The following is a 14,663-nucleotide window of genomic DNA, read 5'->3' as shown; positions in this document are numbered from 1 at the left end:
GGTGCATATATATTTATAATTGTTATATATCTTCTTCTTGGATTGATTCCTTGATCATTATGTAGTGTCCTTCCTTGTCTCTTGTAACATTCTTTATTTTAAAGTCTATTTTATCTGATATGAATATTACTACTCCAGCTTTCTTTTGATTTCCATTTGCATGGAATATCTTTTTCCATCTCCTCACTTTCAGTCTGTATGTGTCCATAGGTCTGAAGTGGGTCTCTTGTAGGCAGCATATATATGGGTCTTGATTTTGTATCCATTCAGCAAGCCTGTGTCTTTTGGTTGGAGCATTTAACCGATTCACGTTTCAGGTAATTATCGATATGTATGTTCCTATTTCCATTTTCTTAATTGTTTTAGGTTTGTTTTTGTAGGTTCTTTTCTTCTCTTGTGTTTCCCACTTAGAGAAGTTCCTTTAGCATTTGTTGTAGAGCTGGTTTGGTGGTGCTGAATTCTCTGAGCTTTTGCTTGTCTGTAAAGCTTTTGATTTCTCCATGGAATCTGAATGAGATCCTTTCTGGGTAGAGTAATCTTGTTTGTAGGTTCTTCCCTTTCATTACTTTAAGTATATCATGCCACTGCCTTCTGCCTTGTAGAGTTTCTGCTGGGAAGTCAGCTGTTAACCTTTTGGGAATTCCATTGTATGTTATTTGTTGTTTTTCCCTTGCTGCTTTCAATAATTTTTCTTTGTCTTAATTTTTGCCAATTTGATTACTATGTGTCTCGGTGTGTTTCTCCTTGGGTTTATCCTGTATGTGACTTGCTGCACTTCCTGGACTTGGGTGGCTATTTCCTTTCCCATGTTAGGGAAATTTTCAACTATAATCTCTTCAAATGTTTTCTCGGGTCCTTTCTCTCTCTCTTCTCCTTCCAGGGCCCCTATAATGCGAATGTTGTTGCATTTAATGTTGTCCCAGAGGTCTCTTAGGCTGTCTTCATTTCTTTTCATTCTTTTTTCTTTATTCTGTTCTGCAGCAGTGAATTCCACCATTCTGTCTTCCAGGTCACTTATATGTTTTTCTGCCTCTGTTACTCTGCTATTGAATCCTTGTAGTGTAGTTTTTATTTTAGTTATTGTATTGTTCATCTCTGTTTTTATGTTCTTTAATTTTTGTAGGTCTTTGTTAAACATTTCTTACATCTTCTTGATCTTTGCCTTCATTCTTTTTCTGAGGTCCTGGATCATCTTCACTATCATTATTATGAATTCTTTTCTGGAAGGTTGCCTATCTCTACTTCATTTAGTTGTTTTTCTGGGGTTTTATCTTGTTACTTCACATGGTACATAGCCCTCTGCTTTTTCATCTTGTGTATCTTTCTGTGAATGTGGTTTTTCTTCCACAACCTGTAGGATTGTAGTTCTTCTTGCTTCTGCTGTCTGCCCTCTAGTGGATGAGGCTATCTAAGAGGCTTGTGCAAGCTTCCTGATGGGATGGACTGGTGGTGGGTTGAGCTGACTCCCCAATGGCATTTTTTACAGAACTAGAACAAAAAAATCTAAAAATTTGTATGGAGACACAAAAGACACTGAATAGCCAAAGCAATCTGGAGAGAAAAAAACGGAGCTGGAGGAATCAGATTCCCTGACTTCAGAGCATTCTACAAAGCTACAGGCATCAAGACAATTTGGTACTGTCACCAAAACAGAAATATAGATCAATGGAACAAGATACAATGCCCAGAGAAAAACCCACGCACCTATGGTCAACTAATGTATAACAAAGGTGGCAAGGATATACAATGGAGAAAAGGCAGTCTCTTCAGTAAGTGGTGCTGGGGAAACTGGGCAGCTATATGTCAAAGAATGAAAGTACAACACTCCTTAACACCATACACAAAAATAATTTCAAAATGGATTAAAGACCTAAATGTAAGGCCAGAAACTATAAATCTTTTAGAGGAAAACCTAGGAAGAGCACTCTTTGACATAAATCACAGCAAGATTTTTTGGACCCACCTACTAGAGTAATGGAAATAAAAACAAATGGGACCTAATGAAATTTAATAACTTTTGCACAGCAAAGGAAACTATAACCAAATGAAAACCCAACCCTCAGAATGGGAGAGAGTATTTGCAAATGAATCAATGGACAAAGGATTAATCTCCAAAATATATAAACAGCTCCTGCACCTCAATATTAAAAAAATAAACAACCCAGTGAAAAAACGGGCAGAAGACCTACATCGACATTTCTCCAATGAAGACATACAAATGGACAAGAGGAACATGAAAAGATGCTCAACATCACTAATTATTAGAGAAATGCAAATCGAAACTGCAATGAGGTATCACCTCACACTGATTAGTATGGCCATCATCAGAAAACCTACAAACAACAAATGCTGGAGAGGGTGTGAAGGAAAGGGAACCCTCTTGCACTGTCTTTGGGAATGTAAATTGATACAGCCACCATGGAGAACAGTATGGAGATTCCTTAAAAAACTAAAAATAGAATTACCAAATGACCCAGCAATCCCACGACTGGGCATGTACCCAGAGAAAACCATAAATCAAAAAGACACATGCACCCCAATGTTCATTGCAGCACTATTTACAATAGCCAGGTCATGGAAGCATCCTAAATGCCCATTGACAGACGAATGGTTAAGCAAGATGTGGTGCATATATACAATGGAATGTTACTAGCCATAAAAAGGAACTTAATTGGTTCATTTTTAGAGACATGGATGCATCTAGAGACTGTCATACAGAGTGAAGTAAGTCAGAAAGAGAAAAATAAATATTGTATATTAATGCATATTTGTGGAACCTAGAAAAATGGTACAGATGAACCGGTTTGCAAGGCAGAAATAGAAACACTGATGTAGAGAACAAACGTATGGACACCAAAGGGGTCAAGCAGGCACAGGGGGGATGAATTGGGATATTGAGATTGACATATATACACTAATATGTATAAAATAGATAACTAATAAGCACCTTTGTAAAAAAATAAAATAAAATTCAAAAAATAAAAAATAAAATAAAATGCAAAAAATAAAATAAAATAACTGACCATTATTCATCAGGCAGTGGCAGTGGCATTATATATTTATCTTCTGAACTTTTTGACAAATTCTTGGTTTAAGCACCCATTGATAGATTCTAATGTCATATATATGGTGGAATTAACAGTAGACTTAAAATTATTAATGAATCCCCAAAGTAGTTTTTATTAATTACAGATTGTACATACCATGCCATAGAGGGTGTGGAGCTCCTTTACATTCTAGGTAACAGCAATGGATTCTTTGCTAGCATACGTGTGCATTGCCGTCTTCTACAGAACTTGCTGAGTTTGAATCCCAGGTTGAAGTATATAAAGTAATTTGAACAAGTTATTTTAATTTCAGTGAACACTAGTTACCTCATATGTTAAATGAGCACAATAATATTTGATATTTAACAAGAATTACAAGTAATAAAAAATTTCTCGCACAGACTCTAGCATATGGCATAATACTCTTAGTGTTACATACCAGTTATTGAGTACTTGCTGTATCCCAGGGACTGTAGAAATTACTCTTTGTAGATTATTTCATTTAATTTTTACAACAACCCCACTTTATAGATGAGAGAACAGTTAGGAGAGGTTAAATAACTTCCCCAAACACACGATGATATACTCCTTCACGCAGTAGGTTCTTAGTAAATAGTAGCTGTGTCATTTGGGGCCTCTGAGAAGCAGGTGTTGAGATGGGAATGCAAGAGTTTTACTAGGGGACACTCCATGTGAAATATAAAAGGGGAAGAAAGCGAGATTGGGTAGGGAATGCTTTCAGACCATGATGCATACCTGATACATGTGAAAGGAGAGTAATAAGCAGGATTGGACAGAACAAGTCTCATGCCATGATTTAGATCTGACCAAGTGTCAGCCAATTCAATAAGAAAAGCTCCTGAGCAAAGATTACCGATTAGAACAGTCTTACTACAGTAGGCAGAAGTAGCCAGGCCTTAGGACCCCGACATGTTCAGTCATTGACTGAGGTCTGCCTTGAAGGGCATTGCCTCAGCTCAGAAGCTGAGATAAACCCTGAAGCCTTTAGCAGCTAGAGGCTGTCAGCTCCCAGTCCGCCTTGCAGCTGAGTAGCAAGTTCTTTCTTGAAGAGAGATTCTAACTGCGCCACCATAACTGCCACAGTAGCCGTCATTATTATTCTTTCATTCTGGGTGTGAGCTTCCTGGTTTTTTTGTTTTTTTGTTTTTTTTTTCCGCGGTACGCGGGCCTCTCACTTCTGTGGCCTCTCCCGTTGCGGAGCACAGGCTCCGGATGCACAGGCTCAGCGGCCATGGCTCACGGGCCCAGCCGCTCCGCGGCATGCGGGATCTTCCCAGACGGGGCACGACTCGCGTCCCCTGCATCGGCAGGCTTACAACTCTCAACCACTGCGCCACCAGGGAAGCCCGAGCTTCCATTTTTGATGAGAGGTACCGCTGTGTGTTCTCCTGAAGTAATAGCTAGACTCAGAAGCTATTTGACATACATAGCTCAGAAGTTATTAAACATAGCTATATTTCATATGGAAATTATATTTCAATTCCACAGAATGCCTTTTTCTAGTTATGATTAATGGCTCAGCAATGGTTGACTTGTGTTGAAGAGAAGACGTGGTAAAATATATCCAGCCCACAGAGGCTTGAAATTTTGCTTGTTTTTCATGAGACACAAATCGGGAATTATTCATTCTTTTCTTGGTTTGGGAACTAACGCTGCTACCATTGATAAATTACCTAGAACTTCATATTTCTTTCTCTTTTCACCCAGATTCCAAATATATCCAAGTAACTTAGAATTTTTAAACATCTTTCCAAGAATAGCAGTATAACTCTTAAAATGGGCAGCATTTCTAAAATTCTGCAACTCAGGATCTCCATGAAGTCCTAGAAAATTCCAAAGACATGGACTCAGACATGCCCCTTGATAATTCACTGGGTAACTGCCATACTATATCATTGATGATTGTTTGTTAATAAACTTAAGCAAGGTCATATTTTATCAATGCTTGTCCCCGAAACAGATAATAAATATGAATGGTGCATAAATCCAATGATCCTCACTGTCAACCTGCTCTTCCTTCTGAATGCCAAGGCAGCACTAATTAGCATTTGCCTTGCTGCACAGATGCCCTTCTAGGAAGGACATTATACGTGCTCCACATTCTGGGCTTCCGGAAGGAATGATATAATGAAATCACTATTAATGGGAAGAGGCAGAATGCTTCCCAGATTCACATTCTAAATAGCAAAGTTATTGAAGGATTGTACCTTTTAAAGAAAGAATTAAAGCAATAGAAGAGGAGTGGTGAACAAAGAAAACTTTGGCAGTTATTTTCAGGGAGCAGTTACATGGAACACAGTAGCTGTGAATCTCAGTACACAAATTCAGGTGTGCAAGAACGAAATGTACATTTTTATAAAACCCAGCTTCTGTTTGAGGTACCATTCTTGGAGGAAGACAAAAATTTAATCTCAGTCAGGTTGGACTTCGCCCTGCAATTCTGCATCCTCCTTTTTCAAGGCTTCTCTGACTTGTGTGAAAGTGACAGTCCAAATATTTAACAACCCATAGGACAAGGTCACTGACTGTGGTAGGAGCCTTAAAGACAACCCCCAATTATTTTCACCTCCTAGTTAGTATACCCTGTGTAGTCTCTCTCACAATGAATAGGGATTACCTGTGTCATCAGTAGGATACTTCAGAAATGATGGAGTGTGTCTTTGAAGGCTAAGTCATAAAAGACATTATAGCTCTGCCTTGCTCTCTCTTAGGTCACTCATTCTGGTGAAGGCAGATGCCATGTCATTGAAGACATCGAAGCAGCTTCACAGAGAGGTCCACAAGGTGAGTAACTGAGGCCTCCTACAGCTTGCCAGCTATGTGAGTGACACATCTTAGGACTGGTCCCCCTCTGCCAGTCAAGACTGCAGACCCAGCTGACCTCGTGACTACAAACTCATAATATACCGTCAGCCAGAATAGCCCAGCTAAGCTGCTCCCAAATTCCTGACCCACAGAAACTCTGTGAGACAACAAATGGTTATTACTGCTTTAAGCTGCCAATTTTTGGAGTAAAGTGTCATGCAACCTGAGATAACTAATATACCAACCAGTCAGAAAGAATGCAGATACCAGGTTTAGTGCTTATGTGGCATACTGGAGGTTCCTCTGCCATCCCAGGCATTAATCCTTTAGTTTGGGGAGGGTAGGTCATTCTGGGTAAATGGCTATCAATGAATATAAAGTACTTTGATAATTTATCAACCAGTACAGCCATACCAGTTATATATGAGTCACGCTTAGTAGTCTCAAGGCATTGGGAAGCCTGCCTAGTCTCCCAGTTAGCAATACAGCCCTTGTTTCTCTCCACAAGCGCCTCCAGGTCCTGTGGCTCTCCTGACTACCTTTGGATCACATGGGAATTTGAGATGCCCTCCCTAGGCATGCCTTCCAACCTTTTTTTTACTGGGTGCTCTCACCTCCTTGAGGTTCTGACTGGATATATGGCTCTGTCCTTGCGAACCACCAAATTCTGCTTTTATCAGCTCGCCTTGAGTATTCTCTTCCTCTCTACCCCTCCTGCCTCTACTCCCCAGCCCTGTGAGAACAATATTTTAGTCTCAGGGAAAGTTCCCCCACATCCCCAGTGCTTTATTCCCTAGATGCTGTCTTATTTGTGATTTATCCAGAGGCACCTACTTGTATCCTCTTTGGTGGGTTTTGGAAACCAAACCCAGAAAGATGAGGTTCCTGCACTCCCAGTTTTCTCCACAGATACTCTCTTCTGAGACAAAAATTCAGGATCTGGAAGAGGATAAGAAAAGTTTCACTCTCAGAAAGACAGACAGAAACAGAGAGAGATGCATGGAGAAAGAGAATCTCACTTCTTACCTCAAAAATTTTATCCCACTACCTTGCCCCTAGAGAAATTAATATCTGGCCACTAAGGAACTGTTGTACTGGCTGGGACATGATTATTTCATCGAAGTTCAACAGGCTCTAATTATAGCCATTTGCTCTAATTCCATGGTGATAAAGCAGCCCCTTGGTTTGCTTTTCTAAGTACCTAGTTACCTCAAGGGAGATACTTTGCTCACAAAGCCAATATGTACTAGTCATGTTTTATATCTCTTTCGTAGAGAAATCCTTGCCTGACTTCCCCAAATCAGGATTAGGTGGCCTGCTCATATGCTCTAGTATTCCCTACACTTCTGTTTCCCTAAAAGCACTTATTCCACTGTATTACAATCATTACTTATTTGTCTATCATGAGACTCTAAGTTCTATTTAACACCTGTGTGTCATGTTCATGATCTGTCCCCAAAGACTCAATAAGTATTTGTGGAAAGACAGAAGCTCTATTAGAAAAGTGCTCACCAAGTTGGGGCTTCATGAACCATTAAAATTTCAAGGGCAAAGGTAAGGGGACCGATATACAGTTGCCAACTTTTTATTTTGCTAAGTGAGTACATTAAAAGTAACAACCACAATTTAGCTTCACATCATTTCATCTAAAACTGCTATTTTAACACTGAAAGAATATTAAGGATTCACTAAAGAACAGGTTCTGAGAAGTAAATTTAACTTTTTACCAGGAACCAGTGACAACTTCTACCTGAATGACAGATACATTTGAGAACTACTGCTAACTTCTTAAATCCCTTCCTACTCTCAGATAAGGTAAGGCAGTTGGAAATGATAATTCATCTATTTTCAATGTGGAACTTCTAGTTTTTTTTAAAGAAGCACTCCCTAATAGCTAAAAATTATTTCCTATCCTTATTATCTATGTCTTTAAAGAAAAAAAAAGTCATTGAGCATCTTGGCACATGATTCTCAGCTGGGACTCATTACCCTCTTCAAGATTTTTTTACTCTTTCCCAGTGAATCTCGGAAGGAGTGAACATATTAGAAAGTAAAACTACTGTAATTTTGTTTATTTTAAAAATATGTCTGGGGAAGTGTTGCTGCAGTCTGATGTAAGAAAAAAAATAAAATTATAGTTGGATTATCACATGCTGCAAAACATTTCATCCAAATTTATTTTGGATATAGCTCTTGTCTCATAAATTCAGCAAAATTCATTATGGTTAAATTTTACAGTAAAGTACTGTAAATGTATTATTCGTGTCTTATTTCACAAATCACAAAAATTCTTCATCTCATTGATAAAACAGTGAATGTATAAAGAGCATTTTCATTGGAACTGGAGCAGAAGGTACTGTTATCTCTGCAAATAGATGTGGTATCAAAAAAAGGCAAAGACAATAAAGACAACACAGAAGCAGTGTTTCTATTTTAAATTTTGCTTATTTTGAGAACCCATGGGATAAATTACAGCAGCCTTTGGGAAAACAGAGCCATTAAAATTAGGAGATGGAGAAGATGAAATCAATGATGATGTAATCTAGACCCTTGATGACACAGGGCAGACTACCTTAAAGATCTCTCCTGCATGCTGTGTTGTAATGCTTCAGGCCAGGAGAAATTTCTGAATCTGATTTGTGCCTTCACAAATCTATGCTTTCTCTCTATTTTTATTCTACTTTGTATAGTGACTTCCTTGCTGTCCTTAGGAAGAAAAAAAAAAGGAGGCCTTAATAATCTGGTTTTAGTCTATTTTTTTCTTACAATAGTAATACTGAAAGCAAAAGCATGTTATTTTCCATTATAAAACAATTTTGCAGGTAAATTTCACAGCTAAAATCCAGCCTCTCATTAAAATAGTAGATCAAACAATATCCCTGTGCAGGAATTAAAATTAGTAACCTCATGAATTGCAGATCTCCATACTCTAAATTCTCAGAGGAATTATGCTTTTTGTTTGTGTTTTTTGCCTCATTGGAATTCGTTGAAAATAAAAGAGTCTACGACATTTAACTGTAGTTTGAGATATATAACATACGTCAAACTTGTGAAAACTAATCTCTTTTAATGTATTGGTTGTCCCAATTATGATACCACCTAACGTAAAATTTAAGGAATAAATTCATTTAGTAGCCAGAAATGGTATTTATGATTATTATCCTTAATCTAGCCTGATTCATTTATGTCCCAGTAGAGGATATAAAAGACGTTGGATTTGCACTATATATTTAAAACAATGGAAAATAGTCTTGCGGGTTTTCACTTGGTTCATAAATAACTAGTAAAACCTTTAACCCTTTAACCATTAATTCTGAACAAAAGTTTTCCCATTCTAAAATGCTAGAAAGTTAAAAACAAAATAAAATGATATTGATATTTTTTGAGAAGTGTGGATGATAACAGATATTTTTGAACTATCAGGAGCTAAATTTAGATTATCACCTATGAAAATAGTTATAACTGGCAGCATAACATCAATAAGTAGATACTTTACTGTCAACACAGACAAGATTATCAACCTGAGCTGCATGCTAAGCACAATTAACTGAAAAACAAAAGTTCAACCAGAGTACATTGGTCTGATTTTGAGAGTTCTTTTCCAAAAAATTATAGTCACGTAAGAGCAGTTATATGAAATTAACTTAGATAGGCAATTTTTTTTCTAATTATAAAAGATGAAGAATTTTTTAATTTAAGGAAGAAAAAGTATATATTACTCAATAAAATATAAAAACTCTTTTTGCTAGAAGACTCAGGTACCTGAGTTTCTGAAATGTATCTGAGTTACCAGTGGCCAAACCTATGAGGAGACATGGATTTTGTTTGTTTGTTTGTCTTTAAAATATTCATTTATTTATTTATTTATTTTTGACTTCATTGCTGCACGCCGGCTTTCTCTAGTTGTGGTGAGCTGGGGCTACTCTTTTTTGCAGTGCACAGGCTTCTCATTGTGGTGGCTTCTCTTGTTGCAGAGCACAGGCTCTAGGCGAGTGGGCTTCAGCAGTTGTGGCACATGGGCTTAGTTGCTCCGTGGCATGTGGGATCTTCCTGGATCAGGGATCGAACCCGTGTGCCCTGCATTGGCAGGCAGATTCTTAACCACTGCACCACCAGGGAAGTCCCTGTTTGTTTTTTGAGAGTAATGGATATGTTTATTGTCTTGATTGCAGTGATGATTTCACAACTGTGAATGTCAAAACTATTCAAACAGTATTTTATATACATTCAGTTTATTATATTATAAATGAATTATACCTCAGGCTGTCTGAAAATGGAATAAGAACTACATGAAATTCTTTAGATTCTTCTTGAGGAGACATAGGTTTTTGAAGAAATTGTCACTAAAGGAATAGAAAGCCAAGTGAATTGTAACCATGCAAATAAAGATCTGAATAAATATATGACACAACTATAAGGACATGACATTTCTCACAGTTACTGTCCCCCCAAAAGAACTCTACTAAATACTTGTTTTTTTCAAATGCAGTCAATATACTAAAACACTGATATTCCTTGGAATTATAAAACTTTGACTTCATTTCTGGCTTTACAAATTATTAACAATATGACTTTATATAAGTCCCTGATATCTCATTTGATGGGAAATAATAATACCTACCTCAGAGGTTATTTAGAAAATTAAATGTGGTAATTGCTGTGAAAGCATAGCACAATACCTGACACATGAATACAATAAATTCTAAGTGGTTAAAAATAATCACTCTGCTAGTGGGAAGCAGCCGCATAGCACAGGGAGATCAGCTCGGTGCTTTGTGACCACCTAGAGGGGTGGGATAGGGAAGGTGGGAGGGAGGGAGATGCAAGAGGGAAGAGATATGGGGACATATGTATATGTATAACTGATTCACTTTGTTATAAAGCAGAAACTGACACACCATTGTAAATCAATTATACTCTAATAAAGATGTTACAAATAATAAGAAGAAAAAATAAAATAATCACTCTAATGAAGTCATCATTTCATAGACTAGTTCTATTTTCTTTTCCATTCATCATTCAGCTCTAGTACAGGATAATGTAGCAAACTGTGTAATATTTCCTTAGTGACAGTTAAATGGAAGCCTGATATAGATTTGAAAATAATATCTTGGAGGAAGCAAAGGTAATTTCTATTTGTTACATTTTTATCCACACTTTACTAATCCATCTACTTTAAATTTGTAAAATCTGCAGGCAATTGTCTTGAATTTTTAGCAAGATATCCAAGAAGCCCAAATGGTTTCTTAAATTTATAAAATAAGCAACAACCTACTCGAAACCAACTTATGAAGATGTGGAATGCAATGAGATTATAATCACACCTGTCTCACATCTTTTCCCACACATAACCTAAAACTGAACCTCTTTAACCCATAAAAACACTGCTGATAAACCCTGCTAACATACAGTATTTCTCCTTTTTCTCTTCTCTTTGGAATTTCTCCTTGATGTCCTTAGGGAAAAAGCCAAGATATGAGTATCATTTAACATAATTTTAATTTTTTTTTATTTTTTTCAGCTTTAAAAGGAAATGAAAGCAATTATCAAGAAATGAACATATGGGATATTTTTATGTGGGCTAATATAATGCTAGTTCAAATAGCTTGTGTTTTAAAAACCTAACGTACTTCTTCCAGCCCATCACTCATGCTAACCCTATTCCTCATTACCTACCTACATAGGATATATGTAGATGGGGATGTAAGAATTGGTTTCCCATAGTTGGAAATAAAAATGTAATTTTTAATCCTTTAATAATAAGTGAAGCAACAATAGCTTGAGCAATAACTTCTGGAAATTCTGGAAAACTTTTCCTGTGACACAGGTCTATTCTCATACCACTAACAGCCATAATGAAGATCTTCAAGTAACAACTTACATCACAAGGTAATCATATTGACCAAAAATACTGGTCAGTTTTGGGAATGTCTCAAAGAGGGAAATTAGGACTAAGAAAGTTTCCTATAACTCCCCTGATTTAGAATTCTAACATATACATGTGAAATAAAAATTATTCAAGAATGAGAAGAGAGATATACATTTCTCTTTACACATTTTTTAAAAATAAATTTATTTATTTATTTATATTTTGGCTGCGTAGGTCTTGGTTGCTGTGCGCGGGCTTTCTCTAGTTGTGGCGAGCAGGGGCTCCTCTTCATTGCAGTGCGCGGGCTTCTCATTGTGGTGGCTTCTCTTGTTGCGTGGCACCAGCTCTAGGCGCGTGGGCTTCAGTAGTTGTGGCTCATGGGCTTTAGAGTGCAGGCTCAGTATTTGCGGTGCACAGGCTTAGTTTCTCTGTGGCATGTGGGATCTTCCCAGACCAGGGGTCGAACCTGTGTCTCCTGAATTTGCAGGCGTATTCTTAACCACTGTGCCACCAGGGAAGTTCTCTCTTTACACTTTTCACATTTCACTACGTCATTTGGGATACCTGTCATTCACTCGAATTTACTGAGTAGACACCCCTACTAAGTAGACACTTTTGTTTGGAGGAACTGGGATAGGGATTGAAAGAAACCTTTTTGAGTTTTTATCAAGAGAGCTGAAAAGATAAAGCAAACCTGTTAGTCAGTTTGCCTGTTTGTCATCTCTCTTCCCACAATCCTTGCTGAGTGAGGGTGGAGTCACATGACAGCTCTCCCACACACACCATTCACCCCACCAGATAAACACAGCCGAGGCTGATTGGATCAATTGTAGGCACCTGACTCAAGCTGAGCCAATCAGATTCATCTTCCAGGCATTTGGAATTAGGACCTAGGAATTCTTGTCACAACTTCGGAACATTTAGAGAGAGCACCCAAAGCTGACCCTAGTGGCCATGTTTGGGCTAGTATAAGTGAAACAGGGAGATGTGCTCCATAGAGAGAAAGTAGTGATTGAGGTGCATACAAGGATGAAAAAATGAGAGTCCCTGTGGCCCTGGAGAGAGAGAATAGAGAGAAAGAAGTCAGCAGCCTTGGATTTTGATGGCATTCTCTTTCCTTGTTCCATTCTCTCATAAAACTTGCCCTTGAGTTTTTAAATAGTGTTTTACCCTTTAAATAAATTCCCCATCATTACTTAGCTAGTTTGAGTGAGTCTCTGTTCCTTACAACCAATGACTAAGGTAGGAAGTGAGCTGTTCCCTAGCCTCACTTTGAAAACAAAGTTTTGCAGAGATATACTGTTACAGAATTACTCTTACTAACTTGGTAGAATGCTGTGTGTGACAGTTTGGATCTTTTGTTCTTGTTTTCAAAAAATTATTATATATTTTATGTAAACTTAAAGATGCCAAACAAAAGCATAAATTTCATAAATCAAGGCATTAACATAACATGAAAATAAGAGAAGTATTATTTGACTGTATTTTAAGATACTATTACAAATAGGGTCCAGCTTTACACTTAAAAGTTCTTTTATAATATTTAAATTTTGCATATATATGAAATGTCTAAGTCTTGACTGTTCATTTTCCAGTCTCTCTTACCTTTTATTATAATCTTGGTTTTACCTTTTGTATTAATTTTACTTTTCTTTTTTTAATTAACTTATTTATTTTTTTGGCTGCGTTGGGTCTCCGTTGCTGCATGCGGGCTTTCTCTAGTTGCGGCAAGTGGGGGCTACCCTTCATTGCGGTGGCTTCTCCTGTTGTGGAGCATGGGTTCTAGGCATGCGGGCTTCAGTAGTTGTGACACATGGGCTCAGTAGTTGTGGCTTGCAGGCTCTAGAGCACAGGCTCAGTAGTTGTGGCGCACAGGCTTAGTTGCTTCACAGCATGTGGGATCTTCCTGGGCCAGGTCTTGAACCCATGTCCCCTGCACTGGCAGGCAGATTCTTAACCACTGTGCCACCAGGGAAGTCCCTGTATTAATTTTAGTTAGATTTTTATTTTTATCAAATGTATGTACATAGTTTTTATTAAGGCAAATTTTACTGAAAGAATTATAATAATGCCAATCCTCCTCTCCCAAACCAAACACTGAATTTTTCTAAAAATTTCTTTTCTCTAGTATTCATATTTCTAAATAACATATTTTACTGCTATCTCTGTGTAGCAATGTTATTTTTCCCACTGCCTCCATTCCCCTTCCCCAGGCCTTCCTATACAGGGTTTACTTTATTCTGATCGTCTAAATACATTTTGTCACTGTAGGTCAAGTAGAACAAAAAAGGATATTTTGCACAAGTAGGACACTGCAACTATTCCTTCCTTCCTGTACAAGCCTTTATTTTTTCCTGAAATTAGTAACTGCCTAAAGTTTTCATTTGTCAGTTTTTATTTGTTTTTCAAAAATTTGCCTAAATTTACTGTAGTTTTTCAGTACTGTTTTTCAAGTGTTTAATTATCAATTTCTTCTTCCTTTGCTTTTATTTTTCTTATATCCCCCTGTTCCAATCTGGACTGGTATCTACACATTTTAGTTCTGGGGAATTTTCTTGTGTAATTCTATAGATGATTTCATTCTCTCCATTTTCTTGTTTGGAAATTGGATTGGAAATTTCGTTGGATCCTCTAACTTCTTTTCTTTTCATCTCTTGTTTCCCATCTGCTTGATCTTTTTGTTCTACCAGCTGGGAAATTTCTTCAATATTATCTTCCAGATCTCCTATTGAATTGTTCATTTTACCTATGTTATTTTTTATTTCCAATAATTTTTCTTATTCTCTGTTCTATTTTTATAGCATGCTTGTTCTTGTTTTATGCTTGTAATAATCATCTGTTATTTCTTTGAGAATATTCCTTAAAGTATGTTTTACCCCTTTTAGTGTGTCTATTTTCTTTATGTAATTTATTTTCTCTTT

General features: G+C 37.2%; 1 long non-coding RNA gene across 1 annotated transcript in view; it reads left to right on the top strand.

The window, feature by feature from the left end:
* Positions 1–14,663, top strand: part of LOC131744145 (uncharacterized) — a 126,205-nt gene that overhangs the window by 15,156 nt on the left and 96,386 nt on the right. Inside the window, exons 2-3 of the long non-coding RNA XR_009332026.2 lie at positions 5,780–5,852; positions 7,604–7,688. This is a non-coding gene — a long non-coding RNA (uncharacterized lncRNA). The remainder of the gene's footprint in view (positions 1–5,779; positions 5,853–7,603; positions 7,689–14,663) is intronic.

The sequence above is a fragment of the Kogia breviceps genome, chromosome 17 (assembly GCF_026419965.1).
Source record: "Kogia breviceps isolate mKogBre1 chromosome 17, mKogBre1 haplotype 1, whole genome shotgun sequence".
In the NCBI taxonomy this organism is placed as follows: Eukaryota; Metazoa; Chordata; class Mammalia; order Artiodactyla; family Physeteridae; genus Kogia; species Kogia breviceps.
Note: the sequence above shows the minus strand (reverse complement) of the source record. Positions and strands in the feature narration are given on the sequence as shown.